The sequence below is a fragment of the Ischnura elegans genome, chromosome 2, assembly GCF_921293095.1.
Source record: "Ischnura elegans chromosome 2, ioIscEleg1.1, whole genome shotgun sequence".
In the NCBI taxonomy this organism is placed as follows: domain Eukaryota; kingdom Metazoa; phylum Arthropoda; class Insecta; order Odonata; family Coenagrionidae; genus Ischnura; species Ischnura elegans.
Window position 1 is genome coordinate 267,425 of NC_060247.1, and position 27,044 is coordinate 294,468.

At 41.2% G+C, this 27,044-nt stretch overlaps 2 long non-coding RNA genes across 3 annotated transcripts; one reads left to right on the forward strand and one right to left on the reverse strand.

Moving 5' to 3' along the window:
- LOC124173988 lies at positions 1-27,044 on the reverse strand. The gene is made up of 3 exons (XR_006868816.1): positions 26,980-27,044; positions 26,377-26,562; positions 1-242 (listed from the first exon to the last, which is right to left on the reverse strand). It is a non-coding gene; the product is annotated as an uncharacterized LOC124173988 (long non-coding RNA).
- On the forward strand, positions 15,349-16,801 carry LOC124173987. Of its 2 annotated transcripts, XR_006868815.1 has the most exons (5): positions 15,349-15,698; positions 15,775-15,974; positions 16,074-16,277; positions 16,386-16,564; positions 16,653-16,801. It is a non-coding gene; the product is annotated as an uncharacterized LOC124173987 (long non-coding RNA). The 2 variants fall into 2 exon arrangements; XR_006868814.1 differs by having other exon boundaries at positions 15,349-15,974.

The window sequence follows — 27,044 nt, forward strand, 5'->3', positions numbered from 1 at the left end:
GATCGTTTCGTCCATTGCATTAGCAGATGCCTCGTCCAATGGCGCCTCGGTGGCCGAGGGCAATTTGGCGGGTCGCACGTGCTCCATGACGTGCAGGTTGCTGGACGGCTCCCCGATGCTCAGGTTCCTCCGAGCGGGAGGCTCGAGCTCCACCGACTGCGGATGGTGCACCTCCGCAGGCGAGGCATCCGTCGTGTTCACCACGAGCAGTCCGATGCCCATCGGAGGAAAGAGTGTGGACACTGAAAGAGAGAAAGAGAAACACATCAGTGAATGCTCGGGGAGAGCTCGTCCTGAGCAAAGCCAAAGGTGCATGGAAATCACAGAGTTAGGGAAGAAATGGGGAAATCCAGATCCCTGGGCAATCTATCACTTTTTTGTTTAATTTATTCATTGCCACACCCCCGAGAACAACGCTATTTGGTAATGAAGAATCTGAGATTTTCCCGGTGAATAGCGTGGATGAAAGCTTCTCGGGTTTCCAACCGGGTCAGGGTCTGCATGGTGTAGGCCGACGTTGCTAAACACAATATTCGTAGCATTCACCTTCCTCCTGGCAAACTCCGGGATCAGTTAGTCCGAGCTAAGGACCCTATTGGTCTGAAGACAGCCGGCATTTACCGCATTCCATGCGAATGTGGTAAAGTGTGTATTGGAGAGACGGAGAGGACCATTGAGACGAGGGTGAAGGAGCATCGACGCCACCTCCGGCTCGGACAGTTTGAAAAATCGGCCATTGCTGAACACTGTGTTCAGAAAAATCACAATATCCACTGGGAAGTAACTGCCCAACAGAATGAAACGACTTTAGCCCGCAGCCACCGAGGCCTGCATAAACTTCACATAAAGTCACTCATTTAGGGATTAAACCCAAGGGTTGGATCGGGAAGATGGGGGTAGAGCTCACCCCGGGAATATATTTAAGAATACACATTTTTTCGGTGTCCAACGTTCAAAAATGTTTCTCAAACAATGCATCAGGTTAGGCTTTCCATACCTGCCGAAGTTTCGGAAAATGACTAGATATCATCGCGTGATATCTCAGGACAGCAAAAATGGAAGAAATAGGTACGTGAAATATTTTTACAAGTAAAATATTTCTTTCAACATTTATATAAAAATTTAACCTACACCCATACGTTATCATAGGTGCAGAAGTCACCAAGTTTTTTAAGGGACTGTAATTATCCGCTGAGCTGAAAGCCACCAAATGCCTCCACCAGTTTCGGATGGTGAGTCGACCTCTAGATATAGAGCTAAACTGCGCTATTAGCGAGTTTACTCAAATAATAAGCATTCGTGGACAAAAATCGATGGCATTCAGAAGTGGTATGGGTCCATCCCAGGGTAAATTTGGCCATCTTAATGTTACAATAAACCTGTGAAAATTCCGTGACTTGGCAATGAGAGGGCACCAACAATAACGCCTCACATCACCCGGGGGTGAGGGCAGCAGCTCTTCTTCACATGAGTGGAGAAGACCACAGTGGTTAGTCCTAGGACACTAATTTCACTGTGGACGCGGTAACATTTACTTTAACGGCTGTAGTGCTGCGATGTGGAAGGTAATGGGAAACCGCCGCATAATTACCCCGGAGAGTCGCAGCCACTCCAATTAAAAAAAATCAGATATGTTATGACTGCCTTAGGTAATGGGTAATGTTGAGAATATTTTTTAATGTGCGCAGTTACGTAACTTTTAGTCCTAGCACTTGCCGCTAGAGAAGCTGTCTTCTGCGAAACTTGTTAGCGCACCTGCAAAGGCGTTATTGTTGGTGCCCTCTCATTGCCAAGTCACGGAATTTTCACAGGTTTATTGTAACATTAAGATGGCCAAATTTACCCTGGGATGGACCCATACCACTTCTGAATGCCATCGATTTTTGTCCACGAATGCTTATTATTTGAGTAAACTCGCTAATAGCGCAGTTTAGCTCTATATCTAGAGGTCGACTCACCATCCGAAACTGGTGGAGGCATTTGGTGGCTTTCAGCTCAGCGGATAATTACAGTCCCTTAAAAAACTTGGTGACTTCTGCACCTATGATAACGTATGGGTGTAGGTTCGAGCTTTCGTTCGCTCTCTCTCGTTCTGTCCTCCGACTAGAGCACATCAACTCCTGCGACATTCCAGTCCGCTTGGCCTATTTTTCCTGTCGGATTAAATTTACTTTAAAGGAGCTCACATGCCTTTATCTTATACATTAAAACGAGAAGGTATTTCTCTGTCATTCCGTTTATGCTCCCTTATACTGCGCCAACAGTGCAATAAAAATAAGTTACAGACACAAATAATACAGATAAATTATACATCGCTTTTTTATGAGATTTTAGATTGTCTTTTTTCATTAACGGTAATTCAACTTTCAATCCCCGAATGAACTGTCGTCACTGATGTCTGAGTCCTCTTCTTCAACATCATCCAAAATCTAGCAGTCTTAAATCTTTAGCTAGGTCAGCTACTTTAGCTTGAGATACGGTATCTTCTAAGCTCAATGCCTTCTCTCCGTCTTCTCTTTGTTTGTCGTCACCTCGAGCCCCAAGTGTGTTTGGTCCGCCTCATTAATCCTTAGCGTCCTAAGCGAAGGGGCCATGTGCTTCGCTCTGCATTTATTTTTTTTATTTTTTCTGGACAGTAATCAACGAATATATGATTCCATATATACAGTCAGCGTATAGCAGGACTCCTTCGAGATATTTTCTCGTCTCTTGAGGAGCCTTATAAACCACGAGCTTCAGTCCACTAGAGTCATTCATGCTATGTGGTGTTATTTCAGGCAGTGTGTTGAAATTCTCATCGGGTGTACTTCAAGTGTGTGGTATTTTTTATAATTGGGGATCCTACGAAAAGGCAATAGTATTGAAAGGCAAAAAAGAGACTCGGAAGTCTGTTTGTGTGTTAGGTTATAGTAAATTCATTGGTGGGGTGAATTTCAAGGCAAAGACGTACGTCAACTTGCAGTTTTATTTTGGAATCGGTGAAGAAAGGCCGTGTTTGTTGCCCTAGTGACGTGTCGTGCTCTTGTGTAATTCTTAAATTCATCTTGCCTAGTGATTTCGTTCGACCTTTATTGAATTATCACTAATAATTACTATCTTTTCTCGGAGTTGGACGGAACTGTGATTCTTCAGCTTGAAAATGTTTAAGGTAAGTTGTACCAATTTCCATACCAAATATAGGTGTGTTTGCCTACTTCTTAAACAATGTGTTATATCACTTTTAGATTATCATCATGGCAATTATCATTTTGATTTGTTTTCAAGGGTGGTAATGGATTCATATCAAATAAATCGTTCTGTGTTGCATAATGAAATATTAGAAATAAAGTGTAAAACATCAGGCGAGAAAAAAATACTCTTACTGGATTTTTTGTCGCGGAGACTAAATGTCCAGAGCTATGAGGAAGCTGTTGATGGTCTCCGAGAATTTCTCAGGTTGGAATTTTGGCTATATTACGAAAAATTATGGAACAAATGTTACCGTAATAATAAACGATTTTTATTGCGATGTAAGGAATGGCTCGCGGAGCCAATAATTATCCTTGAAGCTGTCCGGCAATACTTTCCTGGTTCCTCAAAGGCAACAGGTATGTATTATATTTACGTATGTTTTGAACGTTTTTAGTAAATTTAACCTTTTCCCTACCGTGCACGTATATATACGTGTGGACGTTTCCTGACCCGGGAGACCACGGACGTATATATACGTGTGAGAGCTTCCCGGTCAAGAAAACGAAACCCGTATAAATACGTTTTCTAGCTCTCCCCTTTTCAGGACGGTCGTGGGTTTGGGTCGCCTTTGTCTCGGGACCCAACGCTTCGGGGTTTAGGATTAACCCTCCGAATCCGGGAGCAGGTACCCGGACCCTTCGTCTTTTATAACCCCTCTCAGCGGTAAGGGACAGCGGTCATACAATTGTTTATAGAGTCAATTTTCGAAATAAATATTTGTTCATTTCTCAAGAAATATAAACTAAGAATTGAATTGTTTGTCTTTTGAGCCACGTTTAGAATTTTTAAACGAAATTCTACGACAAATATTAACTTATATCTCGAGTTATGCATAAACATCAACATGGAAATTGTTGCTGCGTTAAATGCTTTGATAATGGCCTTAGAACTTCGTTTAAAATTTGACAATGCTCAGATAAAAATGAGGAATTATATTCTATGTCTGTAATTTACGTGCAAGCAACAATTATTCATTTGCTAAATACATATAAGCAATACATAAGTTGACCGCGAACCAATGCCGCAGGTATGGTCGTAAACCCGGAAAGGAGGGAGCACAACTACTCTCGGAGTCCGAGATAATGCGGAGTCCCACCGTGGAGGGGTCGAAAAAGGTTCAGCGAGACCCTTCTTAACGAATGCCCTCCAAAAATGCTCCGTACCACGAGAAAGAAGAGTCTCTTGGGGCTCGGTACAGCAGTCAAGCTGAGACGAAAACTCCGCGGTCTCGAAAGGGTTAATTTCTGAATATCTAAACTTATTCCATATGCAATGCATTCTATATACCACTCTATATCCTACTATTATTGCTTTGTTAGGTTCATTAGGGCGGCCCGAGAAAGACTTTACTTCTTCGTGTTACAGATCCAAGAGAAGAAAAGTTCAGAACATAAAAAGTACTTCTTCGGTAGCTGAGCTGGCATTAGCCATCACCCTTGGTTTAAGGGAGGAAGGAAATACTGCAGCCGCGGATTTCATAACGGAAGTTACTACAACAACTCCAACAAGAGCTAAGAAAGTTCTAAGTAAGTAGAGAAAAGTGATGAGGCGCAAAAACAAATGTCTCCATTATCTCTTTTCATCACCATTGGGCTGACCAAAAGTCAATATAATGCGTTAAAATTCTCCGCTCGCACTCACAAACATTTTTTGTACCCCAGCTACACACGGGTGTTGACAGCAAAAATAGCTGCATACCCACAAGATATACGCATAACAGAGAACGAGTGCGAAGTTAGCCTACAATCCTTGCTAAACCACACAGTATCGAGGATATTGGAGTGCGAATCAACTGTTCCTGCGTCCAGCAAGGTGAACTGCACGTTGATATGCAAATATGGATTTGATGGGAGTTCGGGCCATTCCCAATACAAACAGGGTTGGGTAAAGGCGGATACTTCGGATGAATATTTATTCATGAGCTCCGTGGTGTCACTTCGTTTGGTAAATGACGAAAATGGTATGAGTTTAAGGCGTTTTAAATTCCATATCTTGCTTATTAATGTTAAATAAGACTGTAATAAAATTGATAACTCTATTCCAACTCTGCTCTTTTAGATGAAATAATATGGAAAAATCCTCGCCCATCGTCAACAAGATTTTGCCGGCCTATCCGCCTCCGGTGGTTGAAGGAAACTACGGAAGTTGCTGTTGAGGAAAGCAAATATATACAAAGGCAGATTGACGGCCTGAAAAATTGGAGCAATAGAAATTACTCGGTCAACTTCAGCTTGTTGCTAACAGTGATAAATGGAAAGGTAAGAAAAATTCATGCTTATATCGTGATAGACTGGAATATTTTAAAGTTTATGGATTAAAATTAATGAATGACGATTATTTTAGGTATGCAATGCATTGACTGGCAACCCGAGTATGAGGTGCTACATCTGCGGAGCAACAGCTGCGGAGATGAATAATTTGATGGATTTAAGGAATCGACCTGTAGATGTGACCAAATATTCCTTCGGAATATTGACCTTGCATTGCTATATCCGGTTTTTTGAATGTTTGCTACACATATCGTACAGGCTGGAGTTCAGAAAGTGGCAGGTAAGAAAGAATACAAACAAGCTTGAATATAGTTCAATGGTGAAAATGCCATTAAATTACGAGAAAAAAACTCTTTACAGGCTCGAGGTAATCTCAAAACGCTACTTACGAAGAGGAAAATAAGAATTCAGAAGGTTTTCAAGGAAAGGATGGGGATAATCGTTGATGTTCCCAGACCTGGATCTGGTAACACAAATGACGGTAATTCGGCCAGGCGCTTCTTCGATTCCCCAGAATTGGCCGCTGATTTGACAGGTAATTGAGTGAACGTGCTCTGTATTAGGAAAACATATGTAATAGCATAACTTCACGCATATGTTTGCATATAAAAATGGGAAAGTATAATGTGACATTAGCAGTAAATTAATTATCTTGTTTTAATTACAGGTATCAATGTTGATCCTTTCCCTTGGGCTACAACCTTGTCACGGTGGAAAGGCTTGTGCGTTCCTATGACCCTAAGAGCTGCACTGGCGGGATTAATTCGAAATTAGTCCCTGTAGGGCCACCCAAGCCAGAGAGGTCGAAGGGTAGGAGCCAGACGAAAGGTAGTCCACGTGATGGTGTCACGTGAAAAACACTGCTGGAATGGAAGTGGGAAACCCTACCAACTATCTATTCCCTGAAAACATGGAGTTTGATCAAACTAGCCCCGGATGGTCTAATCGCGAGACCCAGCCCTTAAGGGCGGGTGTCGTAGGTGGCAACGAGATTGGCAAGGTCCTCGGGGTCCGTATCATGCGAAATCCTTGCAGAAATATATCATCATCATCTTTTTCAGCATCAGTAGTAGCATTCCAGGAGCAGGACAAGAAGACTAAGTGGATGGGGAAGAAGAAGGCATCGATGAATATAGGGACATGGAATGTGAGGACTATGATGAGGGCGGGGAAGTTAGAAAATATCAAAAGGGAAATGGATAAAGGGAGGATAGATATCTTAGGATTATGCGAGGTGAGGTGGAGGGATGGCGAGGACTATTGGAGTGATGGGTATAGGGTTATATATAGTGGAGGGGAAGAAAGCCAGCGGGGGGTAGCTTTAGTACTAAACGGGAAGATGGGTAAGCGTGTGGTAGGTATAGATCAGGTAAGCGATAGGATTCTGGTGGTAGAAATTGAGGCGCGGCCCACCAACCTTGTGGTGGTCCAAGTTTACATGCCCACTAGCAATCATGGGGAGGAAGAAGTAGATGAGGTGTATGAACAGCTCGAGGAAATAATTAGAGACACACCGGGTAAGAAAAATCTGGTAGTAATGGGGGACTGGAACGCCTCAGTCGGGGAAGGCAGGGATGGAAACGAAATAGGAGATTTTGGTCTAGGAAAACGGAACGACAGGGGAGAGAAAGCAGCAGAATTTTGTAGGAGAAACAAATTATTCATCACAAACACGTGGTTCAATCATCATAAAGGGCGAAGGTACACGTGGAAAAGTCCAGGGGATGCGGGGAGATATCAAATAGACTACATTATGGTAAGACAGAGGTTTAGGAATAGTGTGAAAAACTCGCGCAGCTTCCCTGCAGCGGATGCGGATTCGGACCACAATCTAGTGCTCATGAAATGCAACGTAAGATTCAAAAGACTTATAAGAGTTAGGAAGACGAAGAAATGGAACGTAGAAGCCCAGAAAAGGAGCATGAGGAGAGAATATCATGAACTAGTGGACATTAGTATGCGGGACATTGACAACACCAAGACTGTTGAGGTAAGATGGGATAATATAAAAACGGGAATAGTCAAAGCGGCGGAGAAGTCAATTGGCTACGTGAACAGTAGAAGGATAAAGAAGCCGTGGATAACGGAGAAGATGATAAGGGAAATGGAGGAGAGGAGGAAGTGGAAGAACGTGGACACAGAACAGGGAAAAAGAATGTACAGGGAACTGAATAATCGATTACGACGTGAAACTAAGAGGGCAAGGGAGGCTTGGTGGAAAGGACAGTGCGAGGAAATGGAAAAGTTCCAGAAGGATGGAGAAGTAGACGCGTTGTACGCCAAAGTTAAGTTGCTGTTGGGCGGCAAAAGAGGACAAGGCATGTCTAAAATTAAGGCTAAAGATGGGAGGATGCTAACCGAGCGAGAAGAGGTAAAGAGTAGATGGAAGGAATACGTGGAGGACCTGTATGACGGAGCGAACAGACCAGAGAGATTGACTCTAGAGGAGGAAAGTGCAGTGGAGGATGATAATCTTGGACCGGAGATATTAGATTCAGAAATAGAGAGAGCACTTCGTGATATGAAGGCTAGGAAAGCAGTAGGCGTGGACAATATTCCGTGTGAGCTTCTGAAGAATCTAGGGAAGGAAGGTAAGAAAAGGTTTTTCGAACTAGTGCGCAGGATCTACGAGGAGGGATGTTGGCCGGAAGATTTCGTGAAGACGGTTTTAATTCCGCTTCCGAAAAAGAAGAAAGCTGTGGAATGCGGAGATTATAGGACTATCAGCCTAATATTGCATGCGGCGAAAGTGGTACTGAGGATATTGAACAGACGAATGGAGGCGAGGGCAAATGAGTATTTGGGCGAAGATCAATTTGGTTTCAGAAAAGGGAAGTCAACTAGAGATGCGATAGCAATAATGAGGTCCCTCGTCGAGAGGAACCTAGAATACGACCAGGACGTATATGCGTGTTTCGTAGATTTTGAGAAAGCGTTTGATAGGGTGAACTGGGCAAAGTTGATGGATATTCTGAAGAGAATAGGTGTAGATTAGAGGGATAGACGACTGATTCGTAATCTTTATATGGCCCAGACGGCGCAAGTGAGGGTAGCGGACGGAGAATCTGGGTGGGCAAGCATCGGCCGAGGTGTGAGGCAAGGCTGTCCTCTATCGCCGCTGCTCTTTAACGTGTACGCTGAGGAGATGGTAAGGGAAGCGTGGGATGAGTTAGAAGCTGGGATAAAAGTGGGAGGAATGATGTTCAAATCAGTGAGATTCGCGGATGACCAGGCGTTGACCAGCCAGTCAGCGAGGGGGCTTCAGGCTCTAGTGGATGCGTTATACGAACGTTGCGAGGAGTATGGGATGAGGATTAATCACAAGAAAACTAAGGTTATGCGGTTTTGTAAAGCATCTCGAGCGAGGAATGTGAGACTCAAGATAAAGGTGGGTGGTGAAAAACTTGAGCAGGTTGAACAATTCAACTATTTAGGCAGTACGTTAGAGGAAAACGGATACAGTAGTAAGGACATCAGGAAGAGAATAGCATTAGCAAAGGAGGCGTTCATGAACAGGAAGGAGCTTCTGAGAGGATCGTTGTGTAAGAGTTTAAAGAAAAGGTTAGTGAAGAGTTTGATTTGGAGCGTAGCTCTCTACGGTGCGGAAACGTGGACACTGAGGAAAGAAGACGAGAGAAGATTGGAGACATTCGAGATGTGGGTGTGGAGAAGAATGGAGAGGGTGAAATGGACGGAGAGGAAAAGGAACGACGAAGTGCTGGATATGGTTGGCGAGGAGAGGCAGCTTTTAGATGAGATACGCAGGAGACAGAAGGTATGGATGGAGTTAGTGCTTAGCGGTGAGGGGATGTTGAAAATGGTATTAGAGGGTAGAATGTTAGGTAAACGAGGGAGGGGAAGGAAAAGAATAGAATTTTTAGATAGATTGAAGGAGAGTAGGCCTTACAGTGAATTAAAGAAGGCAGTGCTGGAAGGAAAGAGAGATACTCCATGAAAACCTACCTTAATCGGTAGAATACTATAATAATAATAATAATGTTGATCTAATAAAAAACTTCCATCATTCTGAGGGCAGTATCAAGTGGCATAACACTAAATTATATAGCTTTCTCGGACTATTGCCAGAGAACTGCAGAGCTATATGTTTACCTGTATCCGTGGTATTATATGCCAACCACGGTGCATAAGGTACTGCTGCATGGAAGCGAAATTTCAAAAGAAGCGATTCTTTCCTTGGGGCAACTTTCAGAAGAGGCACTGGAAGCTCGGAATAAGAACACACGTACATTCCGCATGAGATTTCGTAGGAAGCACTCCAGAGAGGCCACAAACGACGACCTATTCAAAAGACTGCTGTTAACGTCTGATCCGTTTCTTTCCTCTACACTGACATCAACTCGGAGAAGACCAAAAGAAATGCCAAAAGATTTAAGATATCTGCTGATTTTGGATGATGTTGAAGAAGAGGACTCAGACATCAGTGACGACAGTTCATTCGGGGATTGAAAGTTGAATTACCGTTAATGAAAAAAGTAGAGATGGGTCGAATAGCAGATTTCTCGAATTCGATTATCGAATTCGAATATTAAATCATAGCTCGAATATTCGAATACCTCGAATTTCGAATACCTCGAATACTAAATGATGAATGCTGGAATGTTTGACTCGGTTGCCTATGCAGCAGGCAACACAAGATTTTGGGGAGTAATTTTGATTTCCTTAAAATGATTCGAACAGGAATTTAGCTGATTAATGAATAATTTAATTTTATGGAAACAATTGGGCATATAATTAATTCAACTAACATCGCTTTACCCCCACTCCTGCTGCCAAGTGCTAGCTGACAATCTGAGGCATTTTGCAAAATACAAGCTCTTTTCCACCGGATTTTCTTCAATTATTTTCAGTCCATCTTTGGGAGTTCTCACGAGATAAGAAGATGAATTGGAATTGCTATCAGGGAAAAACCAAATATTCTGAGAAAGTATCCTTTTGTCTGTGACTGTAACAATAAAGATTTATAGCACCACTCATAAATTGTAACTTGATATATGTTTTTGGAAAAAAATACCGCATCAACTTCCGAGAAGCTCTGCTGCTCATATCGAGTTTCGCCAGAATGCTAAGTCTCCGTCGTGTTTTGACATTTATTTCTTTGCGTAAAATGCTTAAATAAACTCAGAAATACGTCGTGTTTGGTCTTATTCTTTTTGAAATTACGCGCACATTACTAATATTTCAATTCAATAAAGGTGTAACATCAATTGACGAAAGTCATTCTTAGACACCCTTTGTGCTAATAGATGACTCATGCAGCGGTTGACCTCCACAGAAATGGGGAACTTCGAAGCTGGTAGGAAAAAAAAGGTCAGTGGGGGAGGAGAGGGAGGGCCCGAAACACGTTTCTATTGTTCTCGCGTATTTTTTCGAAGCTAAGGTCTTCGTAATATGATCCCTGCGCGAGCTGTGACCTTTTTTTTATTTTGAAGAAGAGGAAAGCCTCAGAGGGGGGCTAGTGCTGAATGGAGAGGGATACCGGACGTTGGGAAATGCGCTAATGTAAGTATCCCACGGTACTCACACAGCGGTTGACCTCCAGAAATGGGGAACTTCGAAGCAGGTAGCCAGAAAAAGGTCAGTGGGTGAGAAAAGGGGGGAGGGCGTGAAACACGTTTTTATTGTTCTCGTAACTCGATATTTTTTTCGAAGCAGGGGTCTTCGTAATGCGATCCCTGCGCGAGCTGGGACCTTATGTTTGATTTCGGAGAAGAGGAAAGCGTCAGAGTGGTTGAGGCGAGTGCTGAATGGAGGGGGATAGAGGATCGTGGGAAATGCCCTAAGGTTGCTATCCCACGGCACTGAGTTTCTCCTGGTGGGGGGAATGGGGGATTTTCGGATTTTTTCACCCGACTATTTTCGGTTCCCCTCGTCGAACACTTTTCACCGCTAAAATCCACGAATTTGATGCAATTCGTCAACTTGCGTAAAACGGCGCTGCGAGCACTAAATGACTACAGTTCTCTACATTTTTCCGAGTCACTACCAACGACGTGCGTGCGACAGTGTATGACGCGAAATTCAAAGTATTCGAGGTATTCGAGGCGGTACTTTTCGCATAACTATTCGAAATCTCGAATATCGAATACTTTCTAGTATTCGAGGTATTCGAGTATTCGCGGATACTATTCGCACATCTCTAGAAAAAAGACAATCTAAAACCTCATTAAAAAAGTGATGTAAAAGATGAATTCCGAAGTACGTATTCTCTTTATATTCTTGTTTATAACTCCACATTAAATTAATTCGTAAGATTTAGAGCTAATGATTGGTAATCCGCTAATTCTACATTCTTTTATTATTGAAATATTCCACTACGAATTTAAAAAACAGTTTCCAAACTTCATTAACGCAAATGTTTGATTTCATAATGATTTTTGCATTTATCAAACGTGTTTCTTGTATGCTGCATAACGATGGATGAAAAGTTAAATTTGAGAAAATCAATTTAACTCTTTATTTACCATATTAATATAATATTTAATTATGAATTCAAGGATAAAAGTTATCTTTTCTTTCTCCCTCAAACATTCTCCTATTGTATGGTGACATCAAAAAGGAAAAACCCGTGTAGAAGGACCCTTTACATACCTTTGCCTTTAAAGGCCTTGCGTGGTCATTAAACGCCACTATCCGCGCGACCCTCCTCTGCGAGGGTTGAAAAGGGAGGGTAGCTAGTGGTAGGGACAAAGAATATAGGTCGTTGCCTTCCCCAGAAGCTGTTTACTTCTCTCTTTATTTCGCATGCCAACTGAATCTCTTAACAATACTTCAATATCCGAAGCATACTTCGTGAACGTAGAATGGTACGGACAAAAATCTAATCCTTACCATCTTCACTAGAGTAATGCGTTAACCGGTTAATCTATTGATCCATTATCTTGGTAATAGTGTTTAAAGTCAATGCTTACTATGTGTCATGCTTCAAATGGTGATTTTTAAGAAGCAATTCTGAAAAAAAAACTGATAAATCGCCCGCAGTTACCGAGCCTCTGAGTCCCGCGTGGCGTAGCTCTCACTTGACGCGCGATCGAAAAATCGCTCTCATTTTCGTGGTCGCAAACATTTTTCCAAGATTTCTTCGCAGTATTCTTAATAAATGTCTACTTCACACTGTGATGTAAATTTCCCGATTACCATATTTCGTAAACGGAAGATAATATCTACTATATTTGAAATTTCACGCGAAAAATGGGTACGCCATTTTGTGTTGTAAAACCATGTAAATGTAAACCAAAATCTTCAAAAATCATGAACAATATGGCCAAAGCATTTGCTCAAAGGAATTTAGTGTTTTTTATTCCATAAATATCATACAACTGCAACACCACCTGCATAAGTTCAAAGATTTTCGGAGAAAAGCGAGTTCGCCCGAGTTTTTGGAAATTGGTCATGTTTGAGCTGCTGCATCTCAACAACGGATCAAAATTATGAAAAATGGCATACAAGTCCATAATTAACCATCATTTGTGAGTATTTGTGCCAAGTTTTAGGTCCCTATCTCAATAAAAGCCATTTGGGACTTTTGTCCGGCTTTTTCCGATTTCAGACCACTGTACGGCGCACAGTGGGCCAAAACCGAAAAAAACTGGCCAAAAGTCGAAAAATGAAGTTAGCGCAAATCAACCAAAAACAGTTGATATTTATTATTAAGCATTTACTCTTTAAGATAGGGTGCCATACAGAGCATAGAATGTGATAATATAATTTTTACAGCTGGTCAAAGTAGAGCATGTCAGAGAGACTTTAGTGACCTGATTTTTTCCGTTGAAAATAGCTAAATTTGTGGCTTCATTACAGAGTCGTTGTTAAGAATATTGGTTTCAAAGTATTTTTATCCATAACATTGATCTTTATTAAATGAATGGAGAGAGTTTTTGTTTGATTTTACTTGTTAATTAATATTTTTATAATTTTTCAAAAACTGTGTTGATTTTCCATGAAATTTTATGTTTAACGGTAATTATCGTTTATATGTACATCAGGCTACACAGAGTTATTTATACTGTGAGATAGAAAAAAGCATGTAGAACAATTTACAGAATGCAGTTTTTGCGATAACTTGCGATCCTAATTTTAACAACCATATTTATGTGAATCCACCCCGGCCACTCGGACCACTGTGGCGGCCACGAAACGGCGGCGGGACTAAGCGAGGAAAGGATATGATATCCGTGCATAAAGACGACGGAATGCCTGTTCAATGACATAAGTCACTTGAATACATATTTTATGAATACTAATAACCTTGATTTTTGCATATTATACTATAAATGGCTAAATTCAACGTACATCTTGGCGCAGATAACAGTTTCTTGCTAAATTGGTGACTGGCAATTCTACGATTAGGAGGTAATTGGGAGGTTTCTCAGCAGAGTTATGGGCTAAAATCTTTGAAAAGATTTTTCCAGAATTTCGGATTTCCCTCAAGCATCATGAGCAGGCTGTGGTCGAGGGGTTTAGGGAAGGTCATGCACATGCAGCGGCAGGCGCCCGCGCCGGCTGGTTGAGGATTTGCGACCCTCCGTACTTACTGGCCCGGCAATGCTGGTTTTACAACCTTGCTGGTAATGACTCTTTTCTACTTCCCCTAATTCTATGGTAGCTATCCCAAGTTATGCTTTTTACACGTTTTCGCCTCTTGCCGACCCTTTCCGCCACTTGTTCCGACAAATGGAATTCTCAGTTAGTGTCCCTAGGGGTTTTCCGGTTGTTTTTGCCCACCACATGCATCAGTTGTCCTAGAGAGTGTCGAGTGAACATCCACTGTAAGTGACTGTGCTGTGTGATAACACTGGATTGATCTGTCAACGTTAGAAGCACTTCAAAGGAGGATATAGTTGTACCTGGGAAGCAAAGCCTCCTTGCACCCGCCTCCGTTTCGTTGTGACTACAATAAGTGTACTCCTCATCCATCGAAAACGATTTTACTCTCCATTGTGGTGAGAAGAGTGCTAATGGTAAGCAAAATGTTCATTTTTAAAATGGATTCCTCGTTAGAGTCCGCATTTTTTTTTTGCTACCCATGTATGACTGATGATAGTTGGGTTGTCGATGGAACTGATTACCTGATATTTTTTTATTTCATATAGTAGTGTTTGATACTAAATTTGATATAAACCATGGAGAGTAGAGAAGTGACGCGGTTACAGCTTCATGACAAAATTGTGGAGAGATAAAAAGTACCACGGCACGTGAGATAAAAAATGTTGTGATAGATTTTTTGATTGAAAAATATCGATTGAATGCTAATTTAAAAGGTATTTTGACGAAGTGCCTACAAGCATACTTTTTCGCAAGATATTTTGAGAAATGGAAGAAGGCGCAGCGAAGGGAAAGCTACTTTAGAGCTAATAATAGCAAATGGCTAGAGGAAGAAATCAAATTCCCTGAAGTAGTGTACAAATATCTTCCTGCTACTACGGTGCGTTCATTAAAATGTTTAATAAATAGTTTTTTTTAGATAGAATCACTTTTCTATGTCACTAATTCGTATTTTTACAGATTCACCGCAGGACACCGTGTTTGGTAGACCTGCATTACACTTTGAAGTTTCTAGTGAAAGATCAAAACTAAGGAAAACGGAGCAGCTAAGAGCTGTTACATCAGTAAAGGAGTTATCATTCGCCGCGTCCATGAAATTCCGCGAGCGAGGAGAGGAATCAACTGCCAAAGTAATTAGAGAAGTGACAATGACGACTCCCACAAGAGCTACTAGAATTCTTTCCAAATGGAGGAAAAAGGACCATTCTCAGAGGGAAATGACACCAGAAACGGCACTTTCCCTTTTTATTTCAGTGAATATGGCAAAATTCCAGAACAACCTCATCCGGCATGTGTCAAAAAATCACGGGCATAAGTTGTTTCCCAGCTACAATCAGGTGTTTTCCGCAAAAAAATCAACTTATCCAAATGGAATACATATCAGCGAGGAAACGTGTGAGGTGGGCACATAAGAGTTACTTAACCATACGGCACAATGGATCATTGAATCCATGACAAATGATTCTATGGAACATATCGCCATTCCACATGAATGCACGTTGATCTGCAAGTACGGCTTCGACGGCAGTGCGGGGCATTCTCAATATAAGCAAAAATGGACGAGGGATGAACTGAATGATGAATATTTATTTGCAAGTTCATTGGTTCCTCTCCATTTGAAAAGCAATATTTCTGGTAAGAGAAATTATTTCTTTAAATAATGTAGTCTGCTCTATCGGATAAACCTCCTTCATGAAAGACTTTATTCCAGGAAATTTTTTGTGGTCCAATCCCTGCCCTTCATCGGTAAGATATTGCCGACCGATTCGTCTTCAGTGGGCTAATGAAAGTAAAAAGCTTTCAATTGAGGAAGAAAAGTATATAGAAAGGCAAATAAAGACGCTTAAGAATCTAGAGATTGAAAAATGTTCAGTAAAATTTTGTATGGTACTCACAATGATAGACGGAAAGGTTAGTACGAGTAATAGACCTCTATCATTGACATCATTTTGTTTTTCTCTTGTGGCCTGGTTTGAGTGTACTACAGGAGCTCATGATTATCTATTTTAGGTGTGCAATGCTCTTACTAATGCCAGTTCAATGAAGTGTTATATTTGTGGGGCAAGGATATCCGAAATGAACAATCTGGAGAACTTGAGGACTACAATCAGTACCTTAAGATTTTCATTTGGCTTATCCCCTCTCCATTGCTATATTCGGTGCTTGGAGTGTCTTTAACGCATATCCTATCGCTTGGACATAAAGCAGTGGAAAGTGAGTGTATTTTAAACCTACGTGAAGCTTTTATTGCTTGTAATACATTAGTAATGTGTCTGTCCGTGTATTTTAATTCTGATTTCATTTTGAAACTTCATATTTAAGGCAAAGGTTAGTGATGGGAGTAAACAGAAAATGCAGGCTAGGAGAGAAAGGATTCAGAGGTTATTTAAAAAAAATGGGCCTGATAATACATGTACCAAAACCAGGATACGGCACCACAAACGATGGTAACACAGCTAGACGCTTCTTTTCGAACCCAAAATTATCAGCAAAAATTACCGGTAAGAGAGTCTGACGACAGCTACAAAATTTGAAAATCTTCGGTGCTGAAATTAAGAGAGATGTTTTAGTCAATTAAATATTTTTCAGGACTACATGAACAACTGATTTCAAGGCTTTCAAATATTTTGAAAGCAATCTCAAGCTGTCGAGCACTCAAACACAGTGAGTTCAGAAAATACTGTCTAGCGACAGCAAAATTGTATGTGAAAAAATACCCTTGGTATTATATGCCGCCAACGGTGTACAAGCTTTAATTTCATGGTGCAGGTATATCCAAGGAAGCTATTCTACCCATCGGGCAGCTTTCAGAAGATGCCTTGGAATCGAGAAATAAAGATATTAGGAAATTCCGGCAACACAATACGCGGAAGATATCAAGAGAGGCGACTAATGAAGATTTATTTCGGAGGTTGCTGCTCACCTCTGATCCCTTGATATCTTCGATTTCATTTCGCAATAGTAAATTGAAGGAAGATTTAGATCCAGAAGTGAAAAAACTTATTGACAACGGGAATGATGAATATGAAGATGAGAGTGATGACGAGTCATCAGAGGATGAGTGACCACTTTTATTTTATGTATTAATTGATTAAAAATATTGATTCAAGTTTTTGACAATGAAATTATTGGCTAATATTTATTCAATATTCAAATTATAAATTATCATGGTCTCTGTCACTGGTTAAAATTTATGTTGCATTGCACTCAACTACTAATTATATGCGGTGCCTTTATGGTATGTACCCTTTCATGACGGTTTTACCCTTGAGCCTTCGCGCGGAGGCCGCGTGCAAACGGTAAGAAACCTAACGGTTCGCGCGCTCCCCAAGCCCTTTTCACTCGTCGGCTGCCCATTTGTGCACCCAAATTTGTTCTTTTACTTTGAAAACGTGCAAATATTTCCAGTAGAGAAATTTAGTTTTCCCGAAATAAGCCGCCTATGCGATTGGCTCGCTCATTTCTAGCCGAGTCAGTCTCCTTTCAGTATTCCTAGTCGAATTGCCGAATGACGTTCACAGAGTAGTTGCTCAGTTATGGATACAACGAAAGTGACTAGTCAAGATTTACATAATGTGGTCTTGGCAAATAGAGAGGGGACTATTCACAAAGTTTTAATACATGGAGCGGGAATTGTGAAACATTACATTCTTCCTATAGGACAGCTTTCCGAGGAGACATTGGGAGCCCGACACGAGGAAGTTAGAAGACCATAACATATCGGGAAAAACATACCAGAAAAGTTTGTTTTTGGACTCAAAATTTACCTTATGCACAACTATTTGACAGCTTCAATGGCAGAAAAATTCTGTTTTTCCCTTGATATTTCCATAGCAGAAGGTAGGCATGCCCCTGTAGAGTTTGCTTCCCGTATCACATTCGCCTATTTTAATTGTTATCGCCCTTCTAAACAATATTGTGGCCTAAATAATCCTAAATAAGTTGTATTTTTACAATACACAATTTGTAAAAAGTTTCGTTAATTTTCCAATTCTTTGGACTCTAGCGACTTTTGGCCAGCTTTTTTTGATTCTAGCCCACTGTGCGGAGTCTGTGATCCGTCGGCGGAGAAAGCAAGAGATGTCTGTGGAGCTGGAAGACAAGGCGTTGCACTCGGGGCCAAGATTTCCGGGAGAAAGGGTGGAGAAAAGGGGGGGGGATTGGAAGGCACTCGACTTGTCGCCATGGACGACCTTGAGGAGCGCACAATAGTAGCTGCCGCACACCCCCCCGAGTCCACCATAGGGAGCAGATGCTTCGCGCAACGAACTCCAGACCAAGGGTCATAAACACGCTGCCCGGCGGATAAATATTTGCGGCCCTTAAGAGTTAAAGAAAATATTATGTAGTCACACAGAATATAAAATGTATATCGACACACTCGTCAAAAATTAAAAAATGCCAAAAATCGACAAATTCATTGATTAAAATTTTTAACCAATAATTAATATTGCACGTTGAAATTGCACGTTTTTATTTATTTCAATGATGTTAATTGGATTAATATGGCCCTCCATACGCTGTGAAATCGATTTTTTACCCTTGAATTAAAAAAGGTTGACGATCACTGCCCTAGACGAAGATTACATGAGGCTTCATCCTCGGCGTTTGTGTTTCTTGGCCTCGCACTGCCCGTTATAAAAGCTTTAAGATGCCCACTGCCGGCGCCATGTAAAGCCGATTAGTTTTTAAGTTTAATTTTAGAACTATAAAACCTTAGGGAAATTCATCATCAGGTAATTAATTTTTATTCTTCCTAATTTTAAGAGTGCAATGCACACGCTCACTAGAAGACTTTCTTTCCTTTTCTCCTTCACTTACACTGGAAAGGTAAATACTGGTCCCTTACACGCTTGAAAAGTCATGTCCCGTATGTCGAGATTTATTCTCCAATGCAAATTAAAGACTAATTCTCCAATGCTAATTAAGTGCCAAGGGCACGCTCCAAAATGCTGAAAATGTGGTCTGAAGACGCACAAAGGCAGCAAGCTAAATGCAAGGGCCAAAAGCCCAGTCAATGAGGGAACGAACGAACGCATTAAAATATATAACGGGGAATGTTTACCATGCAAAATTCAATAAAATTTTGCATGGTAAACAATATTTGCATAATCATTAGGTGTATATATTGATATTACGACTTGCACTAGTCTCTTTCAGGGAAGAGGGATTATTATTATTATCTACCAGCTTCAAAAATAAACAAAAACAGTAGCAGTTTTTCTTCAAGAGCCTTAAATGCTCAGAATGGTAGGGTGAAATGGGTAAAGAGAACGCAACATACCCGCAAAACTGCTAGTATTTGGTGAGTTTTGACCTATCAATAGTTTGAAACTTGAATATCATGAGGCAATTTTCAGGAATGTATAACCAGTAACTGCCTGTTCTTAATATTTATCCTGAGTACGGAAATTTAACATCGAAAAAAATTTAGCAGCTTACGAGGAAGAAATTTTTCCATCGTTTCAACAGCGATCATACAGCGTCAAACCATATCAGGTATTTAATTACTGCAATTTTTTTTATTTTTATTTCCACGAACTAGGGTCGGTGCCAATTTGATTTTGTTGTAGGCACGTGACTCTTAAAATAGGAAATTACAGTTTCTCCACCTTAGTGCCTTTGAGGGAATAAATATCAGCTCATCATCAGTAAAAGCAAGGAAAATTGCCGCACAACCATGGAGACACAGTGATCATAATACCCACACGAAAATGTTATTAATTGTTTTAAAAAAAAGTCGGTAAGTTTTTAATGACACCCCAGATTAAAGCCTTGCCACTCCAGTAAAAACAAAACACACAAGAATAAGTTTTTCGGTGGCACCTCCAATTCGACGGAGTCCACTTGCTTAACAACGTGAAGACTACCGACCTCAGAGCGTCCACCACGCGCCTCCTTGCCGAAAGCAATCTTGTCGTAAGTCTAGCAAGTTAAGTAAGCGAAACTGTGAGGAAGAAGGAAATGGGTCCAGTTCAAAGGCGACGCGTGACTGAAATGCGGAAAGATATCACGATTGCAATTGCCACGATGAGCTTATCGCGAAAGGAATGGAGACCGATCACCATGGTCAACTGATTACACGAATTTCGTTCTCTTTTTTATCATTTATCCGCCTTACCATCGAAAACCGCACTAATTTGGCTCTTAAAATCGGGGTTTTTGAATGAGTTGACAGTTAAACATGCACGAATATCCACGTCCTGTGTAAGAGCAACCCATGTCGGCGGTAGGCGAACCCGCGACCTCCTCTGTGACAGGCGAGGACTTCATCAAGGCCAGCAAATATTAAAATTTTAGAATTAATTTTTCTAATAAATAATTTCTCATCTAATATCATAAAAAATTACGTAAAAATAAGTAAGGTTAATAGAGGTGAACTTGTGCCCTATTCAACTGAAGAGTATGGTTTATCACATACCAAGAACTACATTGCGTTTCTTTCCGCAGACTACGAAAATCGGATTTGCTAGTTGATACACACTTATCATATTTTAGCCTTTGAACGCCCCAAAATTAAAAATAAATGCGATGCAACGCGATCTAGAGGAAGGAACAGATTTCCCTGAAAAGAATTCGTGAAATTCACTAGCCTTGCAGCTTATTGATCTGTGTTGAGTTCTACGCTCACCTATCGAAACTAACTTCCGTTTCGCAACAGTGCTGAGAGATAGTTTATTGCCAAAATGCTCACATTTTAACTTATTCCGGCAGATCTTGCCATAAAAAATTCGCTATGAGCTGAAAAGGAATAAATGTTACCATTAATATAGTTTATGGAGAATATATCCCTCCAATCTGAGAAACCATGCAGTCATTTTAATCGTGCTGAGACCCTTACTAATTAGTGGTTTCCCTTTCCCTCAACCGTCACCCACTCCCACCCCCGCCTATGCTCACAAACGTGGGAAATTTTGTACTCGGTTAATGTCCTTTGTATCCTTACCTCTCTCCCCTACCTCTTGATTACCCCCCACCCACTACTCTGGTTTATATATAGGAAGAATCTTCATTGTACTCATCGCCGGATGATGACGCAGTGCGTCGAAACCATGGTCGCGTGTTAATAAATATGTGGAAAAACAAAGTAAAAAATTTTTCATTCATCATGAGCAACTTCCATAAAGTAACGCCTCAGACTATCAACTTGATATAGAGGTTAACTGCGAGATGAGCAAGTTCTCTCGTCGAAAAAGCTGTCACGGACAAAAAGCTGCGGTGTTCTGAGTGGGTATTCGGCTACCTTTGGGGGCTTATTACGTAAGTCATAACTCCGGAGCTATGGAGCTATAAGAGTTATGATGGCTGCCATAGCTCAATTTGCGATTACAGTAGTCAAAATAACTCCGATAGGAGTTGCGAACTGGAGCTATCTCGGGGCTGGAATAACGCAGGCTTCTGACCCGTCCTTATGATAACTCCAGCCCGATTTCCTTCGGTTCTCAACTGTCATTTGTTTATTTCTGCCGTCGGAAGGTCGGAATCTGAAGGATTTGGCAATGCATGGACCAATAAACATATATTTGGCGAAGGATGACGAGGGTGTTTGCGGAGTATACATATATATGTAAGAAGAATGAGGCATCTGACATTAGAAATGAGACGAATAAGGGGTTCCCACAATCCGATCGAATTAGATGAAGACCATATTCGAATGTTTTTCAGAGTGTCGAAAAACACTTTTCAATATCTCTGCCGGTCTCTGGGACCCACACTAAGGAAACGCAGAATATCACTAAGCGTGGAAAAAAAAGATAAATATTATTGAAGAGTTTTCATTATATCACTATGGGCGTGTGTAATGTTGAATCTTCTTATTCTGCGTTTCCTTAGTGTGGGTCCCAGAGACCGGCAGAGATATTGAAAAATGTGTTTCGACACTCTGAAAAACATTCGAAAATGGTCTTCATCTAATTCGATCGGATTGTGGGAAACCCTTATTCGTCTCATTTCTAATGTCAGATGCATCCTTCTTACATACTCCGCAAACACCCTCATCATCCTTCCCCAATATATGTTTATTGGTCGATCCATTGCCTTATCGGCCTTATCCTTCAGATTCCGACAGCAGACATCAACAAATGACAGCTGAGAAGCGAAGGAAATCGGGCTGGAGTTTTCATAAGGCATTTTTATTTTCATTATTGGTATAAAAAAAATATGTCGGTGTGTGTGCAAATATCTGTCAATCTCAGTAGCATATTTTTGTTAATTGTCGATGAAATATTAAGGTTTGTCACCCCACATTTTATTTATTGTTGCCTCCCCGTTTATTCCTTGGAATACGCCAAGGGCAAAGCTTCTGTGGTCACTCATAAAATTAGTGAGCACCACACACTGCTTCCTGCTCATTTTCTCCGACCTTTGCCGGTATCTAAAATTGTATTCATTGCCATAATTGCAACATGGGCAGAGAATAGGTTTGGATTCGACGATAAATGAATGACTGTACACAATGGATGACATATAACTGTATATGAATAAGCTTTAAAGTATAAACATTTCAACAATGTAGTTTATATCAATTATTTCACGTTAACTTACGAAATACAAGTTTGGGACTCCATTCCGAAATTCACGTTAAACCCGTCTGCTCAGAAACATTTAATATCGGATACCTAAGCTCCTATTGGTTGACTCATTTCTGGAGATTTGCTTTCCGAATTTTTCATAGCCACTGTAGCTCCGCATTCTTTCGGAGACTTCTCGTAACTCCTGCCGGTACGTAATAGGGTTGGAGCTACAAATCAAAACAAATCCGGGCGGAGTTACAGATAGCTCTAGCTCCGAGTAAAAGTTACGTAATAGGCCCCTTGGGTAAGGTAGACCATTTAAATGATACCGAAACCTGTTAAGATACCGTTACTTGGCGACTGGGAGCCGCCAACAATTATGCCTCTCATCACCCGGGGGAGAGGGCAGCAGCTCTTCTTCACATGTGCGAAGGTGGAGACCATACTGGTCGGTACAGCGACACACATTTCACTACGGGCGTGGTAACATTTACTTTAACGGCTATAGTACTGCCATGTGGAAGGCAAGGGGAAACCACCACATTATCATCCCGAGGAGTCGCAGCTACTCCAACTCAATTTATATAATGACACGATGGAATTCTCTCGGGTTAAATCGGAGGTAAACTAGTCCCCCATTCGGATCTCCGAGCGGGGACTACTCGAGAGGGTACATCGGTCAAAGGTGATAGAATAGTATGGATAGGAACATGGAACGTCAGATCACTTCGTACCTGCGGTAGGCTAGAGAACTAAAGGGTGGAGATGCGAAGAATGAACCTCAACGCATTAGGCATCAGCGAAATTTTGGAGTGGAAGCTACATAATGATACACGCATGATCACTAAATAGTAATGTTGGAGTAGGGATAATGCTTAGAAAAATTGCCGATGTGCGTGTTAAAAGCTACCTGCAGTTTAATGAAAGGATAGTAATGATGAAGATAGATACTAAACCCGTAGCTACTGTAGTCGTGCAGGTTTACAAGCCTATATCAGAATATGAACTAGTACTCCACTCTACTTATACAGCTACTCCACTCAATTTATATAATGACACGATGGTATTCTCTCGGGTTAAATATTCCGGAGGTAAACTAGTCCCCCATTCGGATCTCCGGGCGGAGAATACTCGAGAGGGTACATCGGTCAAACGAGATAGAAAGTTACGGATAGGAACATGGAACGTCAGATCACTTCGTACCTGCGGTAAGCTAGAGAACTTGAAGGTGGAGATGCAAAGAATGAACCTCGATGTATTAGGCATCAGCGAAATGAAATGGCCCCAGGAAGGAGACTTTTGGAGCGGAAGCTACAGAATTATACACACAGGATCGCTAAATGGTAATTCTAGAGTAGGCATAATGCTTAGAAAGAGTGCCGGGATGCGTGTTAAAAGCTACCTGCAGTTTAATGAAAGGATAGTAATGATGAAGATAGATACTAAACACGTAGCTACTGTAGTCGTGCAGGTTTACAAGCCTACATCAGAATATGAAGATGAAGAAGTATAAGATGTCTACCAAGATATAGCGGAAGTTAACAAGCGGGTAAGAGGGGGAGAAAATCTAATTATTTTAGGTGACAGGAACGCCGTCGTCGGCGAAGGTCAAGACCGAATAATAACTGGGAAATATGGGTTAGCTAACCGAAATGAAAGAGGAGAAAGGCTACTGGAATTCTTCACGGAGCACAGGCTAGTCGTTGCCAACACTTTATTCGAAAATCCGCTGCTAATAAATATTACGGTCTAGACGATTCTGTTACTCGTAACGCCGTAAGGTTATATTTTCCCACGCCATATCCGAAGAATTTCGAGACGTATTCATAAACGCGGCATTATAAACACCTTTCTTAATATACCTAATATGCAGGGGAACAAAATAAAAAAATGCGAAAACCTGCCCCGGTCTCCCCTACCTACTAAGCAGAGAGTTTAAACTAATTTTAACATTTTATGCAAAAAAAACTCCATTTGCCAAAGAAATATGTGGTAAATTCACGATTTTTCAAATTTTCATTTTCTTTTATGACGGATAATAATTTTGTTCTTATATTTTGGGGGGCTCCGGACCCCCCGGACCTCCCCTGGCTACGCCACTGCCCCGCGTTACCTGATGTCTGCTCCGTGTGAATTCGTTTAGTGTAGTTTACGAAATCTCACCCGGGGAAATTCGGGGGAACTGTAACGTGTAAAATGGCTAAGAGTAAGAATGCTAATAGCAGCGTCGGAAAAAATAAAACTTCCAGGGCAGGGCATATTCCAATGGAATATGCCCTGGATCCAAATCAGACACATATGAATAAAATTTTGTATTATTGGCAACCACACTTTATTTATTTTTTTAAATTGTATTCCCAAACCACCGAATACAGCTCACCTAGGCCATGTTATATCAGGGTATTCGACAAATCTAACAATTAAACGTACACGAACAACCATGCCCTGAATAGGGGAAACTTACACACGCGGGACTCGAACGTAAGACCTTATGTTCGGCAGTCGTGGACAATACCCGGCCGCCACCGATGCCGGCACTTCAGGAGTCCATTTATTTTTCAATGAAAATGGCAATTGCACCGAGTATTATCACACTTATCTGTATCAAAAAATTTTTTCCTTAACTTTCTCTAACACCATTAATGATAAAATACTGCTCAGAGTATAGATCAAATGTATACGATGCAATAAGGCATTTATCTAACGTTTCAGTTTATTTAAAAATATCATCAGGGCTCAGAACTGTTCAATCACTTCGATTCCCAATTGGGGATACAGCAGCCCACTGAAAGGGCGTAGCGTCGACGTAGCCAACATAAGAAGAAACTAAATGCCGGGCACCGGCACACTTGATGGAAAATTCCTTCCTCGTAACAATTTTCTAACCACATTGTCTTGCGACGGTACACATTAATAATAAGAAAATACATAATATAACCAATCCAACTAATATAACCAGCTAATTTAGGAATATCAAGTTCCCGAAGGCGAGGAATTTTCTTAATTGCTAAATTCGAGCGTGAAAGCGTGTGATATGGCGTCAGTCGCACAGTTGATGCTTGTCTATTTTCACGCCGAGGTACGGTAAGACCTCTACAGGAGTTGAAACGAATTTGATTATGATTTTCTGCTGTTTAGGCTGATGCCCACGTCATCAACCAGGAATTTCACTATATCAAACACTAAGGTCCTTGGAGTATGCTGGTCGCAGGTGAAGACAATTAACCAGTCGTCTAAGTAAGGTACGAGGACAGTCTGGAACCAGGAATATACTTCGTGGCCACCGCTCGCGCCCACCGCTGCATGGTAGCAAAAGCAAGACAGTGGCCCATAGGAAGCCTTGTAAAACCGAAGTATTTATCATTGCACGCATTTCCATAAAACCGCCAGTGGCCTGCACGAACAGAGCGCTGGTAAAATGCGTCTTAGAGGTCGAGCTCGCAGACAAAGGCGTTTAACTGAATTATGCTGACCGCCTGGGTGGCGTATTTCAGGCGGGATTTTGGCCTATAATAAAATTCGGTCCATGGACTCAAGTCGTGAATTGAACGGCAACCACCAGAGGACTTAGGGATTAAATTCGCTTTAAACCCACACTTCGGTATTTCACGTATCAAAATTCTGCGGGACACCATTGATTCTAGAACTGAAATTAACTCTTCTCTGGGCGTTGATCTTAAGAAAACAAAGAGTATTTGTGGGTTTTGGGATGTTTGCACCGGACAATACCAAATCAAGCACTGATTCATCGCCATTTGGGTATATCTTCACCCTGGGTAAATTTCGAATTCAACACTCACCGCCAGCTGTTGTTACGGAGGGCGAGCCAGTAGCTCCTCCAGCGGAAGGGTGTCTGGTCCGTCGACAGGAGCTACGTATCCGAATCCGGGTCCCCGGAAACGGTGTCCTCCGGGGCGTCAACGTGATAAGGGTCCACGGGTGATCCACTGCGCTGAGTTGAGAATGAAGCAGTGTCCTCGTCGTCACTGTTGTATATGAGAAATCACGAATTAGAGACGGATTATATTTAGAGTTAGCATTTTTTAAGTCAGTGGTCGTAGGCCTGTTCTCATTCTACACAGATTGACTGTTACACAATAATGTTTCATAATTTCTTTGCTACCTTATTATGTTCCTAGATATATTTTTAAGCCATAACTATGTATACATGCTTAAAACGTGTACAAAATCAATTTCATACTCGTAATATAATATATTAAAATATCCCCCCTAATTACTGGACATAAGGAACAATTACTGTCTAATTTTCGCAAAAATTCCAAGTTCTCGGAAAAATATAAGTTTTCTTTATATTTCAATATTATGTACGGAATATGTGACGTCGAAAACTGTTATACTCCAAAATTCAAACAAATTACATGAAATTTAATAATTAACATCACCTTTGAAGCATTTGGCCCCAACGTGTGGTGGTCCTGTGGCACAACTTGGGATTCAGGGATGGGAA